Source organism: Paroedura picta, chromosome 1 (assembly GCF_049243985.1).
Source record: "Paroedura picta isolate Pp20150507F chromosome 1, Ppicta_v3.0, whole genome shotgun sequence".
Lineage (NCBI taxonomy): Eukaryota > Metazoa > Chordata > Lepidosauria > Squamata > Gekkonidae > Paroedura > Paroedura picta.
In genome coordinates, this window is record NC_135369.1 from 151040058 (window position 1) to 151054389 (window position 14332).

Genomic DNA, 14332 nt, shown 5'->3' on the forward strand with positions numbered 1-14332 from the left:
CATGTCTCTACCTCCACCCTTTCATCTGCAATATTTATTTATTCGTTAGATAGATAGAAGATTATTTTTGGTAACCACTCACTTGAAGAGTCTCATGGGAGCTTGGAACATTAAAACCAATAAGGTAAAAACATAAAACAAATAACAAATATAAAATATGGAATACATGGTTATCACCCTATCACTATTATTACAATAGACCAAACATGTGGTTACCCTCAAAAGGCCAACATAAATAATTTAGCTTTGTGTGCCCTGCAGAAACCAAGCAAGTTCAGCAGGCATGGCTGTCGTCCAAGCACACATTCCACGGGGTTGGGGCCGAAACTGAGAAGGCCCTTCCTCTGGCAACATCTAACTGAGCCATCTTATAGGGTGATTTCAGAATTACAAAGCTGGACTACTCTAAAGTGCCAAGCCAGTGCGGTGTAGTAGTTAAAAGTAACAGAATCTAATCTGAAGAACCCAGTTTGATCCCCTCCTCTTTCACATGAAACCTGCTTGGGTGACCTTGGACCTGTGACAGTTCTCTCAGAAGTCTCTCAGCCCCTTCTTCTTCTAAGCATTATTATTGATGCCTGATAGTTAATTTCATTATAGGCAAATGGTCTACTGAACTACACTGCAATTGCCCAAGAAAATACAACTCAATTTCTCCCTCCCTTCCAAATTCCAGTTAGTCCTTGGCTATTTTGAATTTTACCTATTTCCTTATCTGTTCACCTTCATGATTCATTGCAAATAAAGATTTCAGTTGGAGTTCTGCTGTATTTTTGCTATTTTACTACATACTCTGTAGTAATCAATGCTATTGAAATGACCCTTTGAATACCCCTATCCTTCATGAACATATTGTGATAGTTTGCCAATTTATTAATGTAAGCCTTAGTATTTGTTTTCTGTTACTTGGAGAAGTTCTATTGTTTTATTTCCATATAAAATGTCGTAAACAAAAAATGCATTAATTGGTATCTCGCCTGTTGGTTCAATTTTTTTTCAGTATAAGTTATCTGCCCCATTGTTCATTCATTTGATATATACAGGAACCACTGCTTAGAAAACCATTATTGATTTTGCTCGAACAATGAGAGTAAAATGTACAAAACTGGCTACATACACACTGCTGGTTGGGCCAGTGACAGCAGTAAAGAAACTTGACCTTCTACTCAGGATTACAGATCCGGGTCATTGTTTCAATAGGAAGGGTTATTCCTGCTGAAATTAACTTGCATTACATCTGATCCAAACACCTCTGCATATCCCACACTGTTCAACAATGGAGAAAATGGTGCACATAAAGTGATCCTTGGCATATTACTAAATCCTGCGCTGCAACAAAAGATTCAAGGCTTTTCAAGGCCTTGCTGAAACAATGTATCTTTAAGCAATGATAACCATTTCAGACATCACACAACTGTACTAGAATGACATTAATAACAGAACCCCTATTAATACGTATTGATCGGATGTATTAACAACAGAACATTATCACAATCTTATTTCCATTCTTCATGATCATACATAGACTGGGTTCCTCCTGAAGAACCCAAAGCTGCCATTAAATTGAATTCCCTCTTTCTCGAGGTCGTTAAGGATTAACTGTATTTGCCAAAGCAAACAAATTATCAAAAACTGATACCAGTTAGCGTTGTGTGGGCTCTGGTTGAAGTTCATACACAGCACTCTCAAATGATCAAGGTTTTATTTATATGCACATTTACTATGAAATCCTACTGCGTGGATTTGAACTTAGGCCTCTAAAGGGAATGTATTATAACAACACAGTCTATCTGTTCCACGTTCTAAACATTTTTTGTTTGCGCTGAAGTCTCAGCAATTTACATTTTGAAAATAAGGGTCTTCCCTACCTTCTCACTAGATCAGTACTGAGGCATATAATTCTTAGATATAAACTGTGCAAGATTACTGACAATGTTAAATACAGCACATGGAATAATAATGCTGCACTCATAGGCATGATCACTCTAAATTCTGAACATACATGCATGGAATGGTCCTATGATCACAAGTTTTGAAGCCTTGTTCTATATGCTTCTCATCTGCCTTCACAATCAATCTTTTAAATGTACTATGAATTTGGCACTTTCCACACCAACTCCTTGCATGAATCCCCCTCTCCATCTGACTTCAGGAGGTCTACTACTTTAGCAACATCTATTCACTCATTTGTTGCACCCTTCTGAAATAAAGGATGTGTTCAAAATCAAACATCAATTACTTTGAATAATCTCCTGTTGCCAATTAGGTAAATAATTGTTTGATCATATATCTTATAATTATAAAACCTCAATATGTTTTTACGAGGACAGGGAACAAAGGAGTTAGGGCTGTAGATGTCTGTGTTGAATCGCGGGACCTGCCCAAGTCACAAAGAAAATGGTTCATTGCATGTGTTTTGAGTTTAATATGCAAAGGAGTATACAGGTGAGGAGGTCTGGTATCCATCACCCTCATGAATTACAATCACTAAAGTAAATTCACAAAATCATTTTTCCTTAAGTAGGGTCCGGTTTAGGAAGCCAGCAAAAAAAAAAAAAAGAAAGAAAAAAGAAATATCCAATGCTGGAAGTCAGTCTAAAAGTGTATGGGTTGATGGTCTTCAGGACGGCGTTCCCCTTCTCCGCTTGCTGGAGCCTTCCCCTGGTGAAGGGCAAGGCACTGGCCCTCTCCTTCTCCCAGGGACGCCACCGGGGAGGCGGAGGGCACATGCTGGGCTCCCGCTGGGGCCGAGAGCGCCTGGCCGTTCCCCTTCTGCGCTTGCTGGAGCCTCCCCAGGCTGAAGGGCAACGGAGAAGGCGCGCTCGCGGCCCCAGAGAGAGAAGATTAAAGGGGGGGGGAGGGGAGAGGGCACGTGCCGCCCCCGCCAACCCCGCCGCTCTCCCTCCGCCGCCACCCAACGCTGCAAAGGTAGGTGCCGCCGGCGCTGCGCCCAAGCAGCAGCCCGCGCCGCCCGCAGCACGCGGGAGGCAGCGGCACGACCGGCGCCTCCTCACAGGGGCCTCTGCCACACAGGCCGAGTCCTAAAGGCCGCCTGCTACATCCTCCCTGCCCGCGCACCGCCTGACGCTGCCATGGGGGGGGGGGCGCCCGCTGGGAGGCCTCTCCGCGCCTCCACGGGACTCCCCCCCCCCCGCGCCTTCCTGCCGCTAGTTATTACTATTACTACTAGTAACTAAAGGAAGTATTTTCAACCGTGTCGAAGAGGGGCTGTTTCCAGGTCGAGTCAACTGTTGGTTGCCCGCCTCCGTTCCTATTAAGAATGGTCTGAATGAGCAACTTCGGGGCTGCGAGGTTTCTTGCTCGGATCCTGAACCTCGCGCTCTCCTTCCTGCCCCTGGGCCGGACGCCTCTCTTTGTTTTTTTTTCCCGCCAAGTGGCCGCGACTAGCCGCTCAGAGCGCCTGTCCTGCCGTGTTGCAATCTCGTCACTTGCTTCCCCGAGCCCGTAAGGTGCAAGTGAGCCCACCACGGGAGGGAGGATCCCCAACTGAGCCCTGATTTGGACCTCTCCTCCCCTCACCCACTCCGTCCATTCAAATCAGACCCATCGCCTAGTTCAGTCCCCATCGCCAGGGCTTCTGTACCACGGAAAGCAACCACCACTAATACAGTGTGTGTGTATGGGGGGGGGGGGATTTGGGCTCCGGGGGCGATGCGCTTCCCAAGCGCTTTCCGCCAAGAGTTCTAGGAACGAAGCGGGTCCGCCGAGAAAGAGGGAGCGAAGAGGCGGCCCCTGAAGCAGCCCTTTCCCAGGAGCGCCCACCCAGCCACCCACCCAGCCGGGAAGCGGGAAAACGGAAGCCCCCACTTACTTCGCAGCGTCCCCGCCGAAGTTGCTCCGCGCATGAGAAGGCGGCGGCCGGTGCGCGTATGGATTCGAAGCAGGGCAGAGCGTCAAGTTGAAACAGAGCTCCTCGCAGGTATTTCCCGTCCTTCTCTCGTTCTCAGGAGCGCTGTGGGCAGGGACGGGCGTGGAAACCAGTTTCAACATGTCAGCGAAGTGTTGCACACCAAACTCTGCCCTGGCAGAAGCGGCAGCCGCCGCCGCCAAAAGAGAAAATAAAACAAACAAAAAAATCGGAACAGAAACCTGTTCGAATCCAGAGGACCCAGCCTTTGCCCGAGCAAAGTACGACATGCCCTCGGCCCCATCGCCCGCCCCGCAGCTGCCGCTTGGCTCCTGAGAGGGGCTGGGGGAGGGAAACACTCGCTCCTGGGGAGCAGCACAGTGGCGAAGGCAGGGGAAGCCAGCTCTAGAACCGACCCCTAGTGGCAACGCCTTAGTAAGGTGAGGCTGGATCCGCACGTCCTTGGATGTTTTGCCAAAGGAGTCATTCATTCACAACGTGCCTCCTTCCTCGCTCCACCAACCCTGGCCCAGTTGGGCAAAGAGGTGCAACTGTTCTGGTCCTCAGCGATCTTGCTGCAGAGTGCAGGATTTCTCCTAACCATCTACACCAAGCCTTCTCCAATTGGGTGGGAGTTAATTAGTTTTTAAATACATTTTTTAAATTAAAAAGTTATTGGGTGATATGATCATATACGGTCATGTTGACAAATCCTTGTTGATGTCGCTTCTGGCAACATGCTACTTCCAGGGGCATAGCTGGAAGGTGGTCCTCCAGGGCCCGGGCCAACTGGTACTATTATTCCATGTAAATTCAATGGCTGATCTACTCCTCTTTGCAGCCTTTCTTGGACTGGGTGAGGAGGCACGGAAGCAAGTCACTTGTCTCGTAAAATCTGTTGAACTGGTTCTATCTTAGGGTTGTGAGACTCAAGGTGGGAGCCGGAGATCTCCCCTACCTGCAGCTGATCTCCAGACTATATAGATTGTGTGCTCATTTATTCATTCATATATAACATTTCTAGAGAATTCATTCATTCATTTATATAGTCACAGACCATTATATAAAAATTAGACATAATAAAACCTTAAGATTTTAAAACATGTTGGGGGGGAATAAAATTATTTGTTTGTTTGTTTGTTTGTTTGTTTGTTTATTGCCACTCTCGCTGTACCAGCTCATGGTGGGTTACAGTATAAAACAATCCCACCACAAAGCCCTATTAACCCCATTAAAACCACACCAAATAACACAAAAAACCCAATATGGTGGAAAATAATTCTCCCATAACAGAATGCCTGCTACCGAGTTAGCAGAGGGCTATATCAAAAATCACCCAGATGGTCAAGGGTGGCAGACTTCCTGATAGGGGGGCCCAACCAGATCTTTCTCCTACACTGGCCTCAAACATAGACCTGAAAAAAGTTAAAGGTGTTTGGTTTCCTTCCGATTTTATTGTAGGAAAATGGTGCTGCTTTTTTAAACCTTATTCACACTTCTTTTCAATATTGTGCCATATATTCATTCATTTGTTTGAAAGAAACATTTTTACAGATGTTTTGCAATTTTCATTTTCTATGAACTTCCTGTGCCATATTTTTCCCAATGTCATATAATCTGGCATTAGAATAATAGTTTGTAATTAGGTGAGCATAAAGTAGTAGATCATATATTGCTTGACCCCGCTGACATTTTATATTTTAAATCTTCTCTGTCAGATATATTATCTTCCTTTGGCTCAGGAGCAAAGCTATGGCATTTTTCTTCAAAGTGGCAAAATTGCATTAGCAGATCTATATCATCTGCTACAATGACTGCTAGAGCACTCCAAGAATACCACTGTAGTCTGAACTATTTGTCACTTTGGTGTCATCTGGAACTGGAGAGTCAAGTCTTTCTTCACAAAAGTATGCTGCCATGTGTACCCAAAACTTCTGATCTTACTTCCACAAATCACAAACCAAACATTCCTTTATGTTAAATTTCAGTGCACATCTCCTGAAAATAAAACTTCATGTCCTGCTATTCCATTGAATTTCATACGTCATTGAAACACTCTTTTCACAACCACTAAACACCGCAGTGGAATTTGTGTTTCAATCAATATTTTTCAAACTGCTCATCATGTCTTTGTCCATTAAATTCTGTGCAGAACTACTCTTATTAAAAAGAATGTCCTTATTCTTCCAGTGATGAACATTGTTGATTACCAGAGTTGTACTAAAAACTGAAAGATTTAGTAGCTCCAAACCCAGAGGGGATGATGATGATGTTATCTGTTCAGTTGTGTCTAACCCTCGGCAATTCTGGAAACCCAGAGGAGAAACATTCAAAATCTGAGACATGTTCTAAAAATAAGAGAAAAAATAAATTCTACCACATGCATTAGCCACTTGGTGTTGTCACTGGTAAAACTTGGTGTATTTTCATAAATGAAACCCTCTGAGAGACTTTCTATCCATAGCTTCTAGTATTTTGATTCAAGCTTTCTTTCTTTTGATAATATTAAGAGGCTACCATAACATTAACAAGTTTACTTAACTGAGAACTGCCTTCAAAAAGATGTGGTTATTTCCAAGATTTTGACTTCTCGGTTAACTATTTCCTTGATTTTTTCCAGTGTTTTGTGGCATGTCTTTTTAAGTATCTACTGAAATATTAATTTTAGGATCTTAATAAAAGTATGTTAATAAATGCTACGTTTACTACTACCGTGTCCATCTGCTATACTGAAACCTCTAATCAGTTCTTATAATTTGACTTAATATGAGTTTAATCTAGCACCTATCTGTCAAGTAACATTTAAGCCATTTCTAGTGTGTAGAAAAGAGCCTCTTGTGGCGCAGAGTGGTAAGGCAGCGATATGCTGTCTGAATCTGTCTGCCCATGAGGTTGGGAGTTCAATCCCAGCAGCCGGCTCGAGGTTGACTCAGCCTTCCATCCTTCCGAGGTCGGTAAAATGAGTACCCAGCTTGCTGGGGGGTAAACGGTGATGACTGGGGAAGGCACTGGCAAACCACCCCGTATTGAGTCTGCCAAGAAAACGCTAGAGGGCGTCACCCCAAGGGTCAGACATGACTCAGTGCTTGCACAGGGGATACCTTTACCTTTACCTTTAGTGTGTAGAAATTGGAATGTGTTTCTGCAAGTACTTTTTGGGTTTGAAAATATAATCTGCACAATTTACCTGAGTAGTTGCTGTCATAACAGCATTTGGGATATGCAGTCCTAATTGTTTGTCCTTAATGAAAAAGTTTAAGCCAGAATGATGTACTGTACATTTTCTTTTCAGTCATGAAACTTCTTACAATACAATACCTTTATTGGCATAAAGCAGATAAGCAGGATAAACAAAGTTAGTCAGGATACGTCAGACAGTTTAAATTTAAAAACTGAGGACAGAAATTCAGCCGTAATAAAAGTGACGTTGGCATCCTTATCACTCAGTAAAAATTGGCAAATCAGGTCTCTTGAATGGTTTCTCCGTTTTGGTATGAGAGGTATGATGTGCCTTCTCTGTTCAGTGAACAAGGGACAATCCAGTAGGATATGTTGGATGGTGTCAGGAGAACTTGATTCACAGGTGCATAGTCTGTTTTCGAAGGGGATCTTGGCAAATCTCCCTTGTAATACTTTAGATGGAAAGGCGTTAAGCCGAGCAAGTGAAAACGCTCTGCGATGGAGGGGATTTGCCAAGTTATGGAAATAAGCCGGCATTATCCCGTGCTTCACTTGGAGACCAAGCGCACAAGGAGAGCAGATTGCTGGCACAGTGGGATGGATTTTTTGAAATTCCTGATCAAGTAGCCTTTGTTTGATCTGGTACATAATGGAGGATTCATTCAGAGATAAGATGTAATCGTAGTCAATGCCAATTTGTTGGAGTGTAGTCAGAATGGTAGAGAACCATTTAAATTTAAAAGTGTCTCTCAGTAAATAGGCCAATATGAAACTTCTTGTGCAGTCTCATTAACAATGGGTTGTCTTCAGTTATTTCCAAAAGAACAACTTCATCCTTTGGTGCTTTGTTACTGAAAGCATGTTTCAGTTTGTTAATGTTCTCTGAGGCTAAGTGGCCTGCCCTTGTTTGTGAATCCTGTAGGACTTCTGCATTAGCAGCCAGTATATAGCAAAACCCACAATAAAGTGCCACCTTAAATAATTCACATTTAAAAAGCATTTCTATATAATTGAAGAACTTTACGAGCATTATCTCCTCAAAAAAGAATTTTTAGAAGAAGAGTTGAGTTTTGTGCCCTGCTTTTCACTACCCAAAGAAGTCTCAGAATAGTTTATAATCTCCTTCCCTTCAACTCCCCACAGCACTCTGTGTTGTAGGTGGGGTTGAAAGAGCTCTGACAGAACAGCTCTGTGAGAACGGCTCTAACAAGCCTGTGATTAGCCCAAGGTCATCCAGCTGGCTGCACACAGAAGAGTGGGGAATCACAATAATTTACAATACAAAACCTTTAATGGCATTCACAATATAAAATATACAATCGGTTCTGTAATAAAAGCCTAAAAAACTGTGAGGGAAGTTACAAAAGGCAAGGGAGCGGCAGATACAAAAAGATGAAGCCAGAGTGGGGAATCAAACTGGGCTCACCAGATTAGAGGCCACTGATTTTAACCACAACTCCAAACTTGATCCATGTTATCCATGGTATAACCAACAAAAACTGCCATAGTATGAATTCCTCCAGGCATCACTATTTTGCAGAAATACTGCTTTTGTGACTTCCAACCAAAGTGTCACATATAAGCATTGGTATATTAAAGTTGGTAAAATCATACTTTGTGGGAAGGTTCACTGGAAGAAAAGCAATACTTTTCTAGGATTGCCTATCCCCATAATTTCTTTAAATTTTCTAATTACAGTTCATTATGGCTTTGCAGTACATGAGAAAGGCTATTTTCCTTTTAGATAAGTTTATCGCTTTTTGATAGATTACTGAGCTTCCTCCCATAATGCTACACCAGAATGATTTCTTACAATTTATGTTGTCTAAATCAAGCTGTATTTGCTAAATTAGTAGGGAAAAAAACAAATTGGAAAAGCTGAGGAAAATGAAGGGAAAGGAAATAGATTAAACGTTCAACCACACGACACAAAAAAGTTGATCTGTTTTATATTTTTAGCTGACGTCTATAGCTGTATTTAGGACGTCCAAATGCACACAGCTTTAATCTATAGCAATCAAATTATAAACACTTTAGCTCATTTAAATATGAATTTATATATTATCTATGGCAGTTTCAGGAAATGGTGCTTAATTATTACAATAATAAAAGGCAGGATGCTAGTTCTACGTCAAAATAATTGATACCAAAACTGGGTCCAGTTCGGATCCAGGATTGTATTATTAAATTTACTTATTATATATTTTTATCCCAACACACTTTATCTACTTCCTCTTGTTAATTTGAATACTGCAACAGAGAGCTGCAGTGTTCTGGGATTTTATGTCTTTTAATGAGGGTTTTAATGGGTTTTTAATGGATACTGTAACCCGCCACAAGCCGGCTTTGGAAGTGGCGGGAAATAAATTGAATAATAATAATAATAATGAGGGAGGGGGAGGTCTTGGAGCCAGCAGAACAATACCATCTACCTGGATAACTCCATGAGTATGTAACGTCATAGGAAATATAGCTCTTCTTCCCCATTTTTGTCTCTGTCCAGTTATATACTATGCATACTATGTGGAATACATTACATAGGATATTGCTAGAATATTAGTTTTTAGTAAAACTGGAGTTGAACCAAACTGAGAAACTTAACAATAAATGGATTAGCTGTAGATAAGTATTCATATTTATTTGTTTTATTTATAGCTTAACCTCCTGGCAAATAGATGGGGAAGAAATGGAGATAGTGACAGATTTTATTTTCATGGGCTCCGAGATCACTGCAGATGGGGACTGCAGCAAAAAAATTAAAAGACACTTGCTTCTGGGGAGATTTGGTTCAATCATTTTATCTGTCTGTCTATCATCCATCTATCTATCCAATAGCCTGCCACTCCCAGTCAAGCTGGCTTGTGGCAGGTAACACAATGAAACCCCCATAATAAAATTCCCCATAAAACAATTCTACCTATGGTGGCAAAGAACCCCTTCCCTTCACCCTGCTTAATGGACTGCCAAACCTTGTGCCTCAGGGGACAGATGAAAAAAAGGTGGGCAGTTGTTCTAGCCCTATGGAGGGGGCAAGATCTTAGCGACTCTGTATTCAACCAAAGACCCGTCTTGCAGGCCCTGCGGAACTTAGAAAGCGCCAGCAGGGCTTTTACCTCTCCTGGGAGGTCATTCCACTAGGTCAGAGCCAGGACCAAAAAAGCCCTGGCCTTGGTCAAGGCTGGGTGTACTTTCTGAGAATCAAGGTCCACCTGCCAAGTGAAGAGCTCTGCAGGGAGGGGGGGGGGTAAGGAGATTGATGGTCCTCCAAGTATGTGGACCCCAGATGACAAATGGCCTTAAGGTCAAAAACAAAACCTTGAACTTGATCTGGGCTGCAACTGACAACCAATGCAGCTACTTCAGCACCAGCTGGATATGGGCCATCCAAGGTGTTCCTGTGAGGACCCTAGCAACTGCATTCTGCATTAGCTGTAATTTCTGAGTCAAGGACAAGGGATTGCCTGTGTAGAGCGAGTTACCGATGTCAATCCTGGAGGTGTCTGTTGCATAGAGCACTGTAGCCAGATGATCCAAGGACAGGCAAGGTGCTAGTAGTGGGGCATGACAAAGATGGAAAAATTCCAAGCGGGTTACTTTAGTTATCTGGGCCTCCAAAGATAGGGAGGCATCCAGATTCGCACCGAAATTCCTGGCCATGGGTGAGATGTTAAGTTGTACCCCAGGCAGGGTGAGCAACCATACTTCCTGGTCTGGACCCTTCCTACCTGGCCACAGGACCTCCGTCTTGGAGGGGTTGAGTTTCAGATGACTCTGCTCCAGCCATCCGGGTATGACTCCCAAACATTTGGTATCTGGGGGGGGAGTAAGGCTGCCATCCATCAGGAGATCGCTGTGGCTATATTAGTGACAAACCAGCCCATTACTTCAGACCAGCCGGGCCAGATTGCACATGTAAATGTTGAAGCACGTAGGGAAGAGGACCACCCCCAGTTTAATCCCACAAGGGTCCCATGGTGACCCTCTGTGGCCTGTGCTTGAGGAAGGAGATCAGGCACTGAAGGGCTGTCCCCATTTCTCTGCACTGGCAAGGTGGCAGGCTAACAACTTGTGGTCAACCACATAAAACATGGTTCACAGATTTAATCTCATGAGGATAGCCAACCCACCCCTATCCAGCTGGCGCCAGAGATCATCTGTCAGGGTGGATGATTGTATTTTTTCATTATAATCATCATTTTTTGTAACAATAATATGTTCTGATTTTCTTCTCACAAGTAAAAAATGTCTTCTAAAAGTTTCCTGTATTAGTTTCAGTTTGTCTGCTGCCTGTTGATTTATAAAGTGGTAGGGACAAATCAGACGTGATAGTATTCAGGGATCCAACCAGTGAACACCATTGCTGTTTTTAAAGGATTTAAATACTCCACAGGGGCCTAGTACTTGTCAGGCTCACAGTGCAGCAGGCTGAAATGCTATTGTCCTCCCCTCCCTGTGCCTCTTGAAGTGCAGAAACAGACACCCACACAGCTGTTCTGGCACTTGAAAAGGCATGTAGGGAAGGGAGGACTAGTAACCCAGCCTGCTACACTGTGGCTTTATCAGGATCAGGCCTACGTGGCATTTTTAATGCTTTTAAAACATCAGTGGTGTCCATGAGTTGGACCTATGTACTCTGTCCTGTCCCATTTGGCCCTTAAAGGATTTGGGCCTGAAGCTGCGATTTTGACATTTATATCAATCATGAGAAGGAAGGACTCCCTGGAGAAGAGCCTAATGCTGGGAGCGATCGAGGGCAAAAGAAGGAGGGGACGACAGAGAATGAGGTGGCTGGATGGAGTCACTGAAGCAGTAGGTGCAAACTTAAAGGGACTCCGGGGAATGGTAGAGGACAGGAAGGCCTGGAGGATCATTGTCCATGGGGTCGCGATGGGTCGGACACGACTTCGCACCTAACAACATCAATCAAATAAAGAAATCAAATAAATAAATAAATATACTATATATTATAAATCAGGTTTCTGAATAACTGTCTATCACTAGCAACTATTCCTATTGTGACTTCACTTAGCTGCAGCAGCAGAATCTTGATACATATGTCTATTGCTCTCTTTCTCTATTCCACAGTGTGAAGTTCTGGAAAAAAATTGAAATTTCCAGTTGTAAATAGTAACGAAAATGTGCAAGGAATAACATTTTCTGGGATTAAGGTTATAAATTCAAATATTTGATTGGTTTTTAATTCATAGGGATTTTAAAAAAAAGTTTAATAAGGGCATTTATCCCTTGAGAAAGACAAAGGCTGGGAAGAACACAGCTTGACAGCTCTGGCAATGAATGATCCTCGTAGGGCTTTGAAGTTCTATGAAATTATGCAGCATGATTAAACAGTCAGTGAGTAGTACAAAATATATATTACCAGTAATTAACTGTCATCCAGAAAATATGTATTTTTAAAAAAAGTAGAGTGTAAAATATTGTTTCCGTACCTCACTTATAAATGATTGGTGAGGTTCTCTGGACTTTATACCCTTTGTCTTAGAATCATAAAGCTGCAAGGAACTTCCAGGGTCATCTAGTCCAACCTGCCCTACACAGTGCAGGAAACTCACAATGACCTGCCCACCCACAGTGACCTCAGTTCCATGCCCAAGGGATCCCCTCTCCAAGCCAGAATCCCTGGCCAGTCTGGCCTGGAGGAAATATGCCTTCTGAAACCAAAGTGGCAATCGGCATTTCACTAGGCATGTAAGATAGGGCCACAGAGCAAAGCACTGATGCAACAATATCTGCCCACCACTCTTAATCTGCCTAAATTCACAGAATCAGCTGTTCTGTCAGATGACTTTCTAGCCCAGGGGTAGTCAAACTGAGGCCCTCCAGATGTTCATGGACTACAACTCCCACGAGCCCCTGCCAGCGAATGCTGGCAGGGGCTCGTGGGAATTGTGGTTCATGGACATCTGGAGGGCCACAGTTTGACTACCCCTGATCTAGCCTTTGCTTAAAAACTTCCAAAAAACGAGAACTTGCCACTTCCCGAGGTGGCCTGTTCCACTGAGGAACCACTCTAACTGTCAGGAACTTATTCTTACCACGTCGGAATAGACATATACCGTGTAACGTGAGTGAATGAATACGTTCCCCTTTCCAACTCGAGCCTACACAAAAATTACTCAGAACAAAGAAGCAGCCATTACTGCCATTCCTCACTCCTTGCTTATTTATTTATTTATTTAAACTATCTAGACCCCTGCCTCACCACTTCATACTCAAAGCAGCTAGCAAAACAGCAAAAATGCAAGGCCAAACATTGTAAGCAATCAGAAACATTAAAACCAAAATGCAGTGAAAACACACAGTTTAAAAACAGTACACACAGTTTTATGCAGGCCCAATCTCTCTTGTGTAATTAAGTTGTTTACTCTGCCCTGAAAAAAATCCCTCACCCTCCTTTTCCATATATTTGGACTCCACTTCAGTACAGGGCTGGCCAGGACATTGGTAGAGGTTCACTTTCCCCAATCTTCCTGGTTTTGTATTGCTGTGCTTTAATAGCTTCACTATGGTCTTGCCATTCCCTAAAATAAAGAAAAGAGAAAAGGCTGTCAGGAAGGCAGTGAATGTAGAGGAGGAGGAGATTTCCTTCCATTCAAACACAAGGCATCCCTTCCCTTTGGACACAAGAACAAGATCACCCTGATCGTGCTGGGAAACAACTTCCACCTACCCCATTTTTAAAAATTGATCTTTGGGGAGAGGAGGCTGAAGAAAGAACAGGCTGCAACAAGAATGGAGGCCAATGTCATGTGGAAACGGGGGAAAATACACTCAAGTTGAATGGCTGAAACTGAGGAAATCTTCCATATGAAATTAGACTGTCAGACATGGCAGCAAGTCTTTATTTTAATGAACAGCTGTGCCTGTTCCAGTTGCAAGAGAAAAGAGTAGGTGAGAAAGTCCTCAATGACTAAGCATGAGTAGTATTACATTTTGCAAGCAGCTGACTAATTCACCAGCTTTAGAATTAACAGCCAGACATCAGCAAATATAGCAAGTCTGGTGTGTGCAGTGCCTGATGGGACACTTTGCTGGTTTTATTGATAGTTTTAAATGGCACAAAATTCAGAGCTGCAGCTGAAGATTCAGTGCTGCACCTGGCAAGAAGTTGGTTGTCACCGTTAACATTTGCAAGCATATTGACATGGCCCCAACCTTGATTTCAATGTTGCTCTTGTCCCAAACTGCTGGGAAGGCACACACACGTACATGTGACAGCAGGATGGCTTTAGTGCTTAAGTGGCTGTAACACCCCTCTTCTGCAAC

General features: G+C 43.1%; 1 protein-coding gene across 1 annotated transcript in view; it reads right to left on the reverse strand.

Moving 5' to 3' along the window:
- FAM83B (family with sequence similarity 83 member B) overlaps positions 1 to 4666 on the reverse strand; it is a 74329-nt gene extending 69663 nt beyond the window's left edge. The window contains exon 1 of the mRNA XM_077308757.1: positions 3833 to 4666. The gene's annotated coding sequence lies outside the window, so the exon portion shown is untranslated. The remainder of the gene's footprint in view (positions 1 to 3832) is intronic.
- Positions 4667 to 14332: the final 9666 nt, after the last annotated feature.